Source organism: Terrapene carolina, unplaced genomic scaffold (assembly GCF_002925995.2).
Source record: "Terrapene carolina triunguis isolate 2854851 unplaced genomic scaffold, T_m_triunguis-2.0 Scaffold21, whole genome shotgun sequence".
NCBI classification, from domain to species: Eukaryota; Metazoa; Chordata; order Testudines; family Emydidae; genus Terrapene; species Terrapene triunguis.
Window position 1 is genome coordinate 20,996,170 of NW_020664372.1, and position 11,148 is coordinate 21,007,317.

An 11,148-nucleotide genomic window follows, 5' to 3' on the forward strand; every position below is an offset into this window, starting at 1 on the left:
GACTGGAAAAACAGAAGTTCCTAATCAACCTTCTCTCTGACATTCTTTGTTTTATACACTTTTATCATGTTCCCGCTTGATTGTTTCCTTTCCAGTCTTTTCATGAGTCTTTCTGTACCCTTGATCATTCTCATTGCCTTCTTTGAACCCCTTCAAATAATGCAATATCCTTTTTGAGATGAGGTAACCAGTACTGCACACAGTATTTCAGATGAATCCGCATCGTTGGCTTATGTAATGACATTTTTTTTGTATCCTTCTCCATCCCATTCCTTATGTATCCTTCCATCTTGTTTGCTTTTTTTTGACTGCAGCTGCACATTGATTAGCAGTCTTCATTGAGTTGTTTACAATATCAGCTCCATTTTCTGATTTTATACCATTAATTTAGAAACCTTGTAAGGTGTATGAGTAGTTTAAATGTTTTCCTTAACAGAAGTTGGTCCAGTAAAAGATACGATCTCTCCCACTTTGTTTCTCTAAAATCCTGGGACCAGCATAGATACAACACCACTGCATGTCTCCCAGCAGAACATTTATCAACTCTCAGGATATTCAAGGTCAATTAAGGTGAGCTCTGATCTATATTTAAGATCTAATTCCATACAATCATAGAATCATAGGACTGGAAGGGACCTCGAGAGGTCATCTAGTCCAGTCCCCTGCACTCATGGCAGGACTAAGTATTATCTAGACCAGGGCTCTCAAAGTCCCGGCCCGCGGGCCATCTGTGGCCTGAGAACCTCCCCACTGCGGCCCACGGAGGAGAAACGCATGCAGCCATGCTGCTGGCAATGTCTGCTGTATGCACCGCCCCCACAGCTCCCATTGGCTGGGGGGAGAGGGACAGAGAAGCCATCACTAGTTGCCGGGCAGAGTCAGCCATGGAGGCCGCATCATTAGTTGCCGGGCAGAGTCAGCCATGGAGTCAGCATCCCTTTTTTCCACAATGAATATAAACAAGTCAAAATCCAGAACACAACTATCTGATGCACACCTTGCTGCAATCCTGAAGGTTTCAACTGCACAGTCACTGAGGCCAAACAACAACAAACTCAGAGAACTGAAGCGTGGCCAGGCAAACACTAAAAACTCTCTGGCAGGTGAAAAATTGTATAAAGTTGTATGACCATTTTAATTCTAAGAAATTCAAAATAAAAAATACAATATAAACAATTTCTTTTCTGAACACCATCTTCAGTGACATTATTGGCCCGCTGGGAGGATTTGAGGACTAGCCCTGAGGTAAATTGAATTTGAGACCCCTGATCTAGATCATCCCTAACAGGTGTTTGTCTAACCTGCTCTTAAAAATCTCCAAGGATGGAGATTCCACAGCCTCCCTGGGCAATTTATTCCAGTGCTTAAGCACCCTGAAAGGAAGTTTTTCCTAATGTCCAATCTAAACCTCCCTTGGTGCAATTTAAGCCCATTGCTTCTTGTCTTATCCTCAGAGGTTAAGAAGAACAATTTTTCTCCCTCCTCCTTTGATGTAATGTATACATGTTTGATGGTATAAATGTTATGTTAATGTTAGTATTGCAGTTCATGTATGTGTAATTTTGTTTAATATTATGTAGATCTTATGCTCTCTAGGATAAAAATGAAATCCTTTTATAAAGGAAAACATAATGATACTGTTATAATAATTAACAGACCTAAACTACATGCAGCATATTACTTCATTTGTAGTTTTTGATTTTGCTGCGTAGTTGGGTAACTCCATTGACAGTTAGAAAGGCATCCACTGCCCGCCCCCCGCACCTTCTCGGCAATACCTGCTGTTGCAGGGGAAAGAGTAGCTAAATGGATTTGCAAACTTGTGGTACTTGCAGACTGTGATGGGAAACTATCATTTTACTTTACCAAACCAACTGTTAACTTATTCTGGTTTCATCATTATTTAGCATATGTTGGAGTTTTGTCTAGGCATATTGCTTGCCTTAAATTGGCCATTACAACTTTTGTTGTTGGCATTCAGAAAGTATCAATTCTTTTGTACAATGGAGGAGTTATAAGATGCAAACACTTTTTAAAAAACTTATTGTAGATCTTTTTTCAGCAGTTGTCTTCACCACTCCTTCAAGATAGCTATATAAGGATTGCAGTCCAACGTGCATGTATTTAAATTTGTACAAACTGTAATAAGAGCACCTATCCAAAGGTCTGGCACACCTGACTTTTTAAAAAAATACAAAACCTCCCTGTATTTTCCCCAGATCAAGTTAAATACACAATGATAACATATATATGATTGAAAGTAATTGACCCCACACACAGTCTCATATATAGCCCCATCCAACATCCATTTCTTCAAGAGCTAGGAAGCAACAGTGAATATTTCAGTGTGCCCTGAGGCCAACAAGCTCAGGTTGTTATGGACCCTGAAAGTTATGAGGCTTACTAGACAGCTCACTTCCCTGGTTAGCCCCCTTCTCCTAAAGTTTGTTTTTTGTTGTTTCTTATGCCTCAGGGCCCCATTTGCCAATGTGCTGCATCTGTGTTCCCATCAGGATTTGGCTAATCTGGCCCTTCCAGTTACTTTTTACACAAGCATATGCATTTGCTTTTGTAAATATGGTAAAAGGACTTGACCCTGTATGGAGATATATGATTTAGGGTGTGTTCAAGGTGAATGCACTGTCATTTTTCTATGGAGAGGAAATAGCCCCTCTCTCTGAGAAAGTGAGAGGAGGTAGCCTCTCCTCTCAGAAGGAGAGAAAGTGATAGCTGGAAGGGAAGAGGGGGAGGGTTGAGGGTCAGAGGCAGGCAGTGCGGCACCTGAGAGAGAGGGATGGAGAGAAACAGTTTGGGGGTAAACTGAGAGAAATGGGGAGGGAGAGAGGGATGGAGGGAAACCAGTACTGAGAGAAACTGAGAGTAAGTGGAGAGACTGAAAAAGACAGAAAGACATGAAGGTGAGGGTCCCTTTAGTTTAAGGCAGGATGATCAAGTCAGTCCATGTTTGATGGCATATTCCCGAGCATCTGTTCCTGTTTGTTCCTGAGCATCGGTTCCGGTCATCTCCTATTATTGATCCATGTGGTCCCGGCAATCTGGAACAGGAGAACCAAAGGATCTTCAGATCCCATAGGTCTGGTCTAGTGTCCACCCCTGCAAGCCGGCACCACTGGAGTTGAATCCATCTCTTCAGGAAGTCATGAGGCTCAAAGACTGACTTGAGCGTTAGACAGTACTCCGTGAAATATTTGGGGACAGGGTAAACTTGAACTATATAATAATAACCCCCTATAAAATAATGTTCTGTGCATGCAGAGATAGACATATCTATATTTCTTTATTTATAGGGTTCTATTTAATTAAGTACACTTTGTAGTAAGTTAGTTTGTATGAGTATTGTTGAATCATAATAATTTTTTTTAATTTGTTCTAGTTTAGATAAAATCCCTGTTATTTTTTTTTTTTTTTGAGAACCAGTTGTATTATCTTGTCTACCATTAAATAACCTTTATCATGGTATAACACCCTCCCAGCTCTCACCTGCCATGTAAACTATACCACCACTGTGACAGACAATTACTAAATCTTTGTTGGTGATTTTGGGATGGGAATGATACTCAAATGTATTTCAAATTATAACACAATGACCCTACTCAAAGAGGTCTGTTTATACTTGCTTGTCCTCTTTCTAGTTTACTGGGAAGGGTGGAATAAAGAAAACTACAATAATTAAAATAAAAGGGAGAGAGAAAACAAAAGACTTCATTAACTTTCACTCCTTTCAGATAATGTTCACTCCTGCATTTGTACCACACAAAACAGAATAGTTCAGAACACTGTGGTGATGGGGAAAGTACTCCGCAAGAAAATTTCTGTCCCTCCTGTCACACAAAGGATCAAGAGTCAGGAAATACAGGTTCTCTTCTTTGGGATTGTCGCCAAATCACTTGGGGTCTCATTTTCAGAGATGCTGAAGCATCAGTAAATGCAGTTGAAGTAATTGGGAACTTTTAGTTATTAAAAACTCACCCTTAACCTTGTATGTGTCCCAGTTTCCCTGTCTGTAAAATGGAAAGAATAATATTCTATCTTGGAGAGTTGTGTCTAGGTCTAGGACTTATTTTTATTTTTGCCTCCTTTGTTTAATACAAAAAGTGGTTGGGTTTTTTTAGCTGTTTTGTTAAAGATAGGGGAATACACATTTATTCATAGTATAGTGTTAGTCTGGGAGGCTGGTGTTTGCTGACAGGCAGGCTGCTGGATTCAGAGTTGCTGGATCAGGGCTGTGGCTATACTATACTGTGGTTCTCAACCTATTTACCATTGTGGGCCACATGCATCTCTGTTACGTGGACCACATCCACACAATATATATACTACCTTTATGTCCCTGCGAATATCACATGGGCCTCAGCTGTGTGCTGATTGGGCCACAAGCAGCCCCCAGGTTGAGAACCATTAAGGAGACACTCAAGGTGTAACCTGCATCCTGGCAGGCTGATTGTGAGTGACCCAAATTGGAAGCTACAACAGCAAAACATTGTGAGGCACCCAGGGTTGCAGGGCAGGGGCAACAAAACATCTCACTGGTCTGGATTGCTCCCCAGAATGTCATACTAGTAAAGCTCAAATGTTCACAAAATGCAAGCAAAAAAGTGACAATGATAAAATCTAAACTGGATTTGGATGGAGTGATATTTGAGGATCTCTTTTTAAAAAAATTACTCTGGATAGGTGCTACTTTTCTTTCGTGTGTGTGTGCGTGCGTGTGTGGTTAATAAAACCGGCTTTTATGTTGAGGCAATCTAACTTGCGTTTCTCGTATTATTAATTTGCTCAGTCTCTATCGTGTGCTTTGGAGAGTGACTAAACTCTTCTTAGGAATGCAGTGTGTAACTGCTTGAGTATAAAGTGCCCATTGAAGGGTCACGTGGGCACAGGGAACACCAAACATGATTTGGAGCCAAAGAAAATGTTTGACAAATGACCGTGCTTTACCTGTCTCTTGCTCTAACCTGTGCTATTAGCCCTTCTTTCCTTTACTTTTGTGAGCATTAAATTCATCCACCAAAAAAAAAAATTTTAATTGATAAGCATCTAACAAATAATTTTCATCACTGAATCACAACATGACTGAGATTTATAATGGAAATGCCCATGAATCCAGCTTTAAGAGCAGAATATTGAATGGTGAAACTATATTAATACAACATAAAAGTTATATTTTCTGTGGACAAAAGAAGCATCCAAAATACAGATTTGGTTACCTGTACATCATGAAGAAACTAACCTAGTGATGAAGCAATGACAATTTTCTGCTTCGTTAATCTGTGGAAGATAAGAATATATTTCTGTTATATAAGATGCAACACAGCTATTACAGAGATAGCATAAAAGCCTCAGCAAGGGTTTTAACAATTCCTAGGTTATAGATCCTCATGCTGGTGCTTTTGCTGTTTGCAGTTGAAAGGTGAATAACAGCGTTTCCTTCAATGTGCTATGCTCTTTATTCTCTCTGCACTGAAGATTAATACAACAGGAAATTAAAGATATTAGTAAATATCAGAGATAAAATAGCTACAGATAGGGCTCTAGGATGACAAGTTGATAATGAGCTCTGTAAAGGCAAACATGAGTACCAAGGTTTTCTGAAGCAAATCTGCCTGCTGAAATAGTACGTTAATTGGAGTTTGTGTTTAAAAAAAAAATTGCCTTGCTTAAATTTGATCATTTTTCTCTCATTGTACTTTGTGCTTAAATGGGAACTCATTATTCAGGCTTAACAGCTAGTAATTACGTTGATGGCTGTATGTGTTACTGAATCAGCAGCAGAAGACTCAAAATGAATTTATTTACACAGATATAATGTGTTAGTGAATTTTACGTGAATAATTATGCAGTTTAAATTGTAGGCTATTAAAAGGTCTTCATGTCATTAATAACTAGGATTCTCCTCCTCATCCCCCTAAGTGATTCTCTTTCTTTCATTTATATTGGAACAAGCTTCATTTGGCAATGATTAATGATAAAACTATCTAGCTTTAGCAAAGTGCCTTTTTTAACAGCTTGTGCATAAATATTTTGGTGGCTAATGATTTTAAGTTTTCTAATCAGAAAAATATATTAAATCTCCACTCTCAGAAACTGCAAAGTTACTTGCATTGTGTGTAATGTTTTAGAAGTGAATGCATTGTAAAATGCTTTATATTTCTTAATGTCCACATTTGTGTCAGTTATAATTCATAATAGAGCTATGCATGAATACATGCTTATTCTTTACTGGTTAATCCTCAGAAAAAGCTAATCATAAACATGTAACTAGTCAACCAATAAAGTCTCTTTCCATTCCTCATCCCCATGGCAGACTATTTTTGTTAAAGGGCTGCAGCCACAGTTAACTAAATTATATGTTCTAACCAATGCCTGGATTATCGTGGCATATACAGGGCAATAAGAATGCTAGTGTATTGGCTGGTCAAGTAGTAATTGAAAATGCTGGATTTATTTAAAATTATGCTCTTGCTCAGCTATCGAACTTAAATGTTGCCTTATTGGAAAATACTATATGTTTATTTTTTAAAAACAAACTACTGCAACCAGTAACCACAATAACTTTGTTCAGGTGATATGAATATTTACATATTTCATAAAATCCTACAGATCCTCCCTGCAGTGAACATGAAATGACCTGTTGTTGCATATTAAATACCTTAGCAATGAATGTATGAGAGACCTATTTGAGGTTGGGAACACTTAAGAATTTGGTTTCTTTGTGGGATGAGCTAACCCATGGTGATAGCACCTGCCATTGGAACTAAATTCTCTGTGTCCTCTCACCCCTTCCACTGCATGTGCATGTCCTGCAGCAGATTTTCATATTTGAGATTGGAATCTGGTGCACTGTTAGTACCTGTTAGTAAATACTAACCCTTTTAGTCCTCTTTTCTTTTTTGTATATTAAATTCATTCACATATTAACGATTCTCCCAAAGTCTTTATGGTATTAGCAGAGTACATTTTAAATTCTAAGGCCCAGAGCATTGGTATTTAACCTATGAGTGACCTGTATTCAGAAATTTCATATGATTGAGTGTTGGGCTGTATCTAATTATCCTCAGAATCTTCAAGTCTGTGGGAATCCAGAGGTTCCAGGGAAAAGACCCCTTCAAACTATTAAGGGTTTGTATACATTTACAGAGGTGCAACTGCAGCGCTTAGTGAAGACACTACCTATGCCGATAGGAGAGCTTCTCCTGTCGGCATAGGTGTTCCACCTCCCTGAAAGGTGATAGCTATGTCAATGGGAGAAGCTCTCCCGTTGACATAGCACAGTCTACACCAGGAGTGTGGATTTTCCACACCCCTGAGCGACACAGTTTGTAGTGTAGACAAGGCTTAAAAATGTCGACAGAAGTATAAACAAAACCGGGCAATTGGTAAGGGATACTTGTTATGGCAAATGTCTTCTGTAATGGACAGGGTGGTAGATAAGGGATAATTGTTAGTACAGATGGGTTCTGTAATGGATGAAACAATTTCCCATTGCAAAATGGTTATAACTAATTAAGAACTGTTGTTTTTACAGTTGTTAGTAATAATGACTGGGGTAGAAATTCCATATTGAAAGCCATAAAAATCCATCAGTAATTAAGAAAATAGAACACTCTATAAAAGGACAGAAGTTTTGAGATTTAGGCGAGGAATGAAAATTGCTGGGATCCCATTGGTTACAGGGGAGAGAGAGAGAGAGGCCAGCTCTTTACCTTATAGCATGGGTGCAAATGTATCTATTCTTTCTGTAATCTGTATAGTGCTGTATTAATTTTTGATTAAATAATTCCATTTGAACTAGTTATTTGATAATCACAAATTGTTATTAAATTTGAATATCCAACAACTGTTACTTTAGTGATATTTCCACCCTTCTCTATTGTTGACTTTTAGGGAAAACTCTGGTCTACCAATAAGCTTTGCTATTTGCATTGCATGTGCACTATATGCATCAGAAACGTCAAAAATATTTTTTAGAGTTAAAAGAGAATAAATTACTGTATTTATATTCTGACTTTTTGTCTATCAGTTACTAATTGATAGTTTAAAAAGTCCAGTGTGTAATTAAAAAAAAAATGAACTTGTAAAGAAATGTTAGTGAATAATTGACTTTCACCTATTGATGAGACATTATTGAATTGACATCTTTTTGGGGCATCCTGTATAAGAAAAAGTATGTATTTCAAAAGTATGGGACAAAAATCCACACAATCATTATGAATCACTGTCTGTAGTTACTGTAAATAGCCACCAGGTGGTGCAAGGAGATGAATCGCACTCTGAGTGTGTACCCCTTCTGTCATGAATCAAGGAGAGGCAAGGTGGGTGAGGTAATATCTTTTATTGGACCAACTTCTGTTGGTGAGAGATGCAAGCTTTCAAGCCACACAGAGCTCTTCTTCAGGTCTGGGAAAGTACTCCCAGCATCACTGCAAAATGTAAAGTGGAACAGATTGTTTATCATAAGTAGTTAGCACATATTGTAAGGGTGGATTCAAGGTAGAATGGCCTAACACCACTGCAGTTATAGGACAAAAAGAGTGGGTTAGTGCATTACAGATTTGTTGTAATAAGCCATAAATCCAGTGTCTCTGTTCAATCCATGATTTTTAGTATCTAGCGGAGTAATGAATTTAAGCTCCCAGGCTCATCTTTTGAAAGTGTTGTGCAGGTTTCCTCACAAAGCAATCGCTCTGTCTGACCTATCAGTCCTCATCCACAAAGGAAACATGCACAACACTTTCAAAAGATGAGCCTGGGAGCTTAAATTCACAACTCTGCTAGATACTAAAAGTTAGGTTTTGCTGTACATTTTGCTAGATATTCTATGGTCCCACAGAGTTTACAAATCAACAAAAAATTGGGAAAATATAAATGTCAGTAGTTTGGAAGTGAAATGTTCTCATAAACGTCATATCCATCTCCAGATGCAGCACAGTGCAATGGAGAGGAACCCTTTGTATATGGTGAAAGTACACTTGAGAAGATAAAGCCGTTTTGTGAATTCGAGTGGAGCGTTCAGTATTTTTGGTGAATTACTGTAAGCAAGCCGGGCATCTCTCAAACCACTTAACTGTCCCTATGCATATACAGGTCCTTGCCAGTCTGAAACATTGCTCTGGAAATGAGTTTTCAACCTGCTTTTCTTTAGACCAGGTGCCTAAGCCATTAGTTTTGAATCAGGCTTCTGAGGGTATAGTTAGGTTTTTTTTTTCTATTGAAGGTGCCCCTGTAGTGATGAATCTCAGTTCAAATATCCAAATTCTAATCCATTCACCTCTCTATAAAAACGAAGCTTACTGGCATGTAGAAAGCAGACATACATGCATCTAGATATTATTTGAACCTCAGCTAGATGGGGACAAAGTTAGCCTTCCAAACTACAGAAATGCTAACTAAAGTATGGCATCATCATTGTTATAAGCCCAGCAGGCTGTCGGGGCTTCCGCAAGTCTTTCAGGTCAGCTTCTAGTACATCTTCTGAATGTTGGTGTTGTCTCAGGTTTTTCCTTTGTTAGGCAAAGAGGTTGTGTCTGCGATAGGATTTTTTTGGACTTGTAATTCCCAATTGGTGAAACTCTGCTAACGATAATACTGTTTGAGACTGTGGTGCAGGCAAGTCTGGGTGTATGGCAAATTTCAAGTGGTTTGCTTTTTTGTAAAATTAAAACGGTGGTAAAAATCAGTCTTCAGAATGAAGGCAAGCTTGAACCGTAATTATGGAGAGACGATGATGTGTGTTTCCATAATTCTCTAAGATTTATATAGCTGCTACCTCTCCTATTTGAACAACAAGAGCTCTTTTTCTTTCACTGTACAAGTCTGTTCTGATTAGAAGTAAGAAAAACAGAGTGATGAAAGTGTGGGCAATATAGAATACTTTCTCTTAAAACTGATCAGCCATATTGTAATGACGGTGGCATAATACTTGGGGAGTAGGGAAGGGAAGACCAAATAATTTGTCTCTGAAACAACAGGCTTGGTGTAATATAACATAGGTGACTGTCTCTGCGGAGAGATACTGTAAAATAAACAGTTTTATGAAGGGTAGTGAATAGAATAGTGTAAGTGACTAGTGTTAGTAATGGACTAGTATTTAAAGAACAAACATTCTGGGAACCAAATTCTATCCCCTACATATAATAGTATATTTATGGCACAGTAACATTTAAAATGCAACTGTCCCCCATTAAAGATGAAAAATTATTTTCATATTTCAAACACTTCCCCTTCCAGATTCCCCAAAAAGCTCTCTTGCACACACACTAATCTTTAATAACTATTTTCTTTCCATAATTGAGAGTACTTCTGTAGTGTACCATATCAGTGTGATGTCCACTCTAGGAGTGTATGCATGCAAGATCAGAATCTTTAAATAGCATTGTCTGTTAGGCCACTCCTGCACTGTTCATATCCTTGTACCCACCCTGCCCACAAGCATATAAATACTGTTCCTAAGTTCCCTCTGGCAAGGTTGAACCAGTGGTGTTTTGTCTGCTACTGGTTAGTGGGATTTAATTCTACTATAGTGTTAGTCAAGGTTAATTCCCTCCATTCTATCCCTTTTTTTATTAGGTTGTACCTAAAAAATAAAATCAAAACCATTTTTTTGGTCACTTGGTGCCCGCATCCACACCTACGGCTTCAAGCAAGGCCTGTCCTTTTTAAAAAGTGTCTTAGTCTCACACCCCATTACAGGAAAGAGGGTTGGAGTGTTAGCTTGGGAATGAACAGTCAGCATTCCGCCAGGTATAGAGGAAGGGACCAAACTACCTACTCTTCACCAGTATGGTACAGTGTCTTTTTTCTGTATTCTGTATAATGCTGCATTAATCTTTGATTAATTCCATTTGAGCCTGTGTAAAAGGTTCCTGCCGGGGCTCGACCCTCCAGGGCAGGAGGGGAGCCACACCGACTCCCTGTCCACGAAACAAAACAGCCGGCTAGCTCGGGTTTCAGACCCTTCGGTGCAGGGCTGAGTAGTCCACAGGCCGTCCAGTAGCCCAGGCCCTCTGGTGCGGGGGCTGGGTAAATAGCAGTTCAACAGCCCAGGCCCTCTGGTGCAGGGGGGCTGGGGCAATAGTAGTTCAACAGCCCAGGCCCTCTGGTGCAGGGGGGCTGGGGCAATAGCAGCTC

The 11,148-nt window shown here is 39.1% G+C and overlaps 1 protein-coding gene across 1 annotated transcript in view; it reads left to right on the top strand.

Annotated features, from left to right (window-relative positions):
* Positions 1–11,148, top strand: part of HS6ST3 (heparan sulfate 6-O-sulfotransferase 3) — a 512,987-nt gene that overhangs the window by 51,532 nt on the left and 450,307 nt on the right. The gene's annotated exons all lie outside the window — the stretch shown is intronic.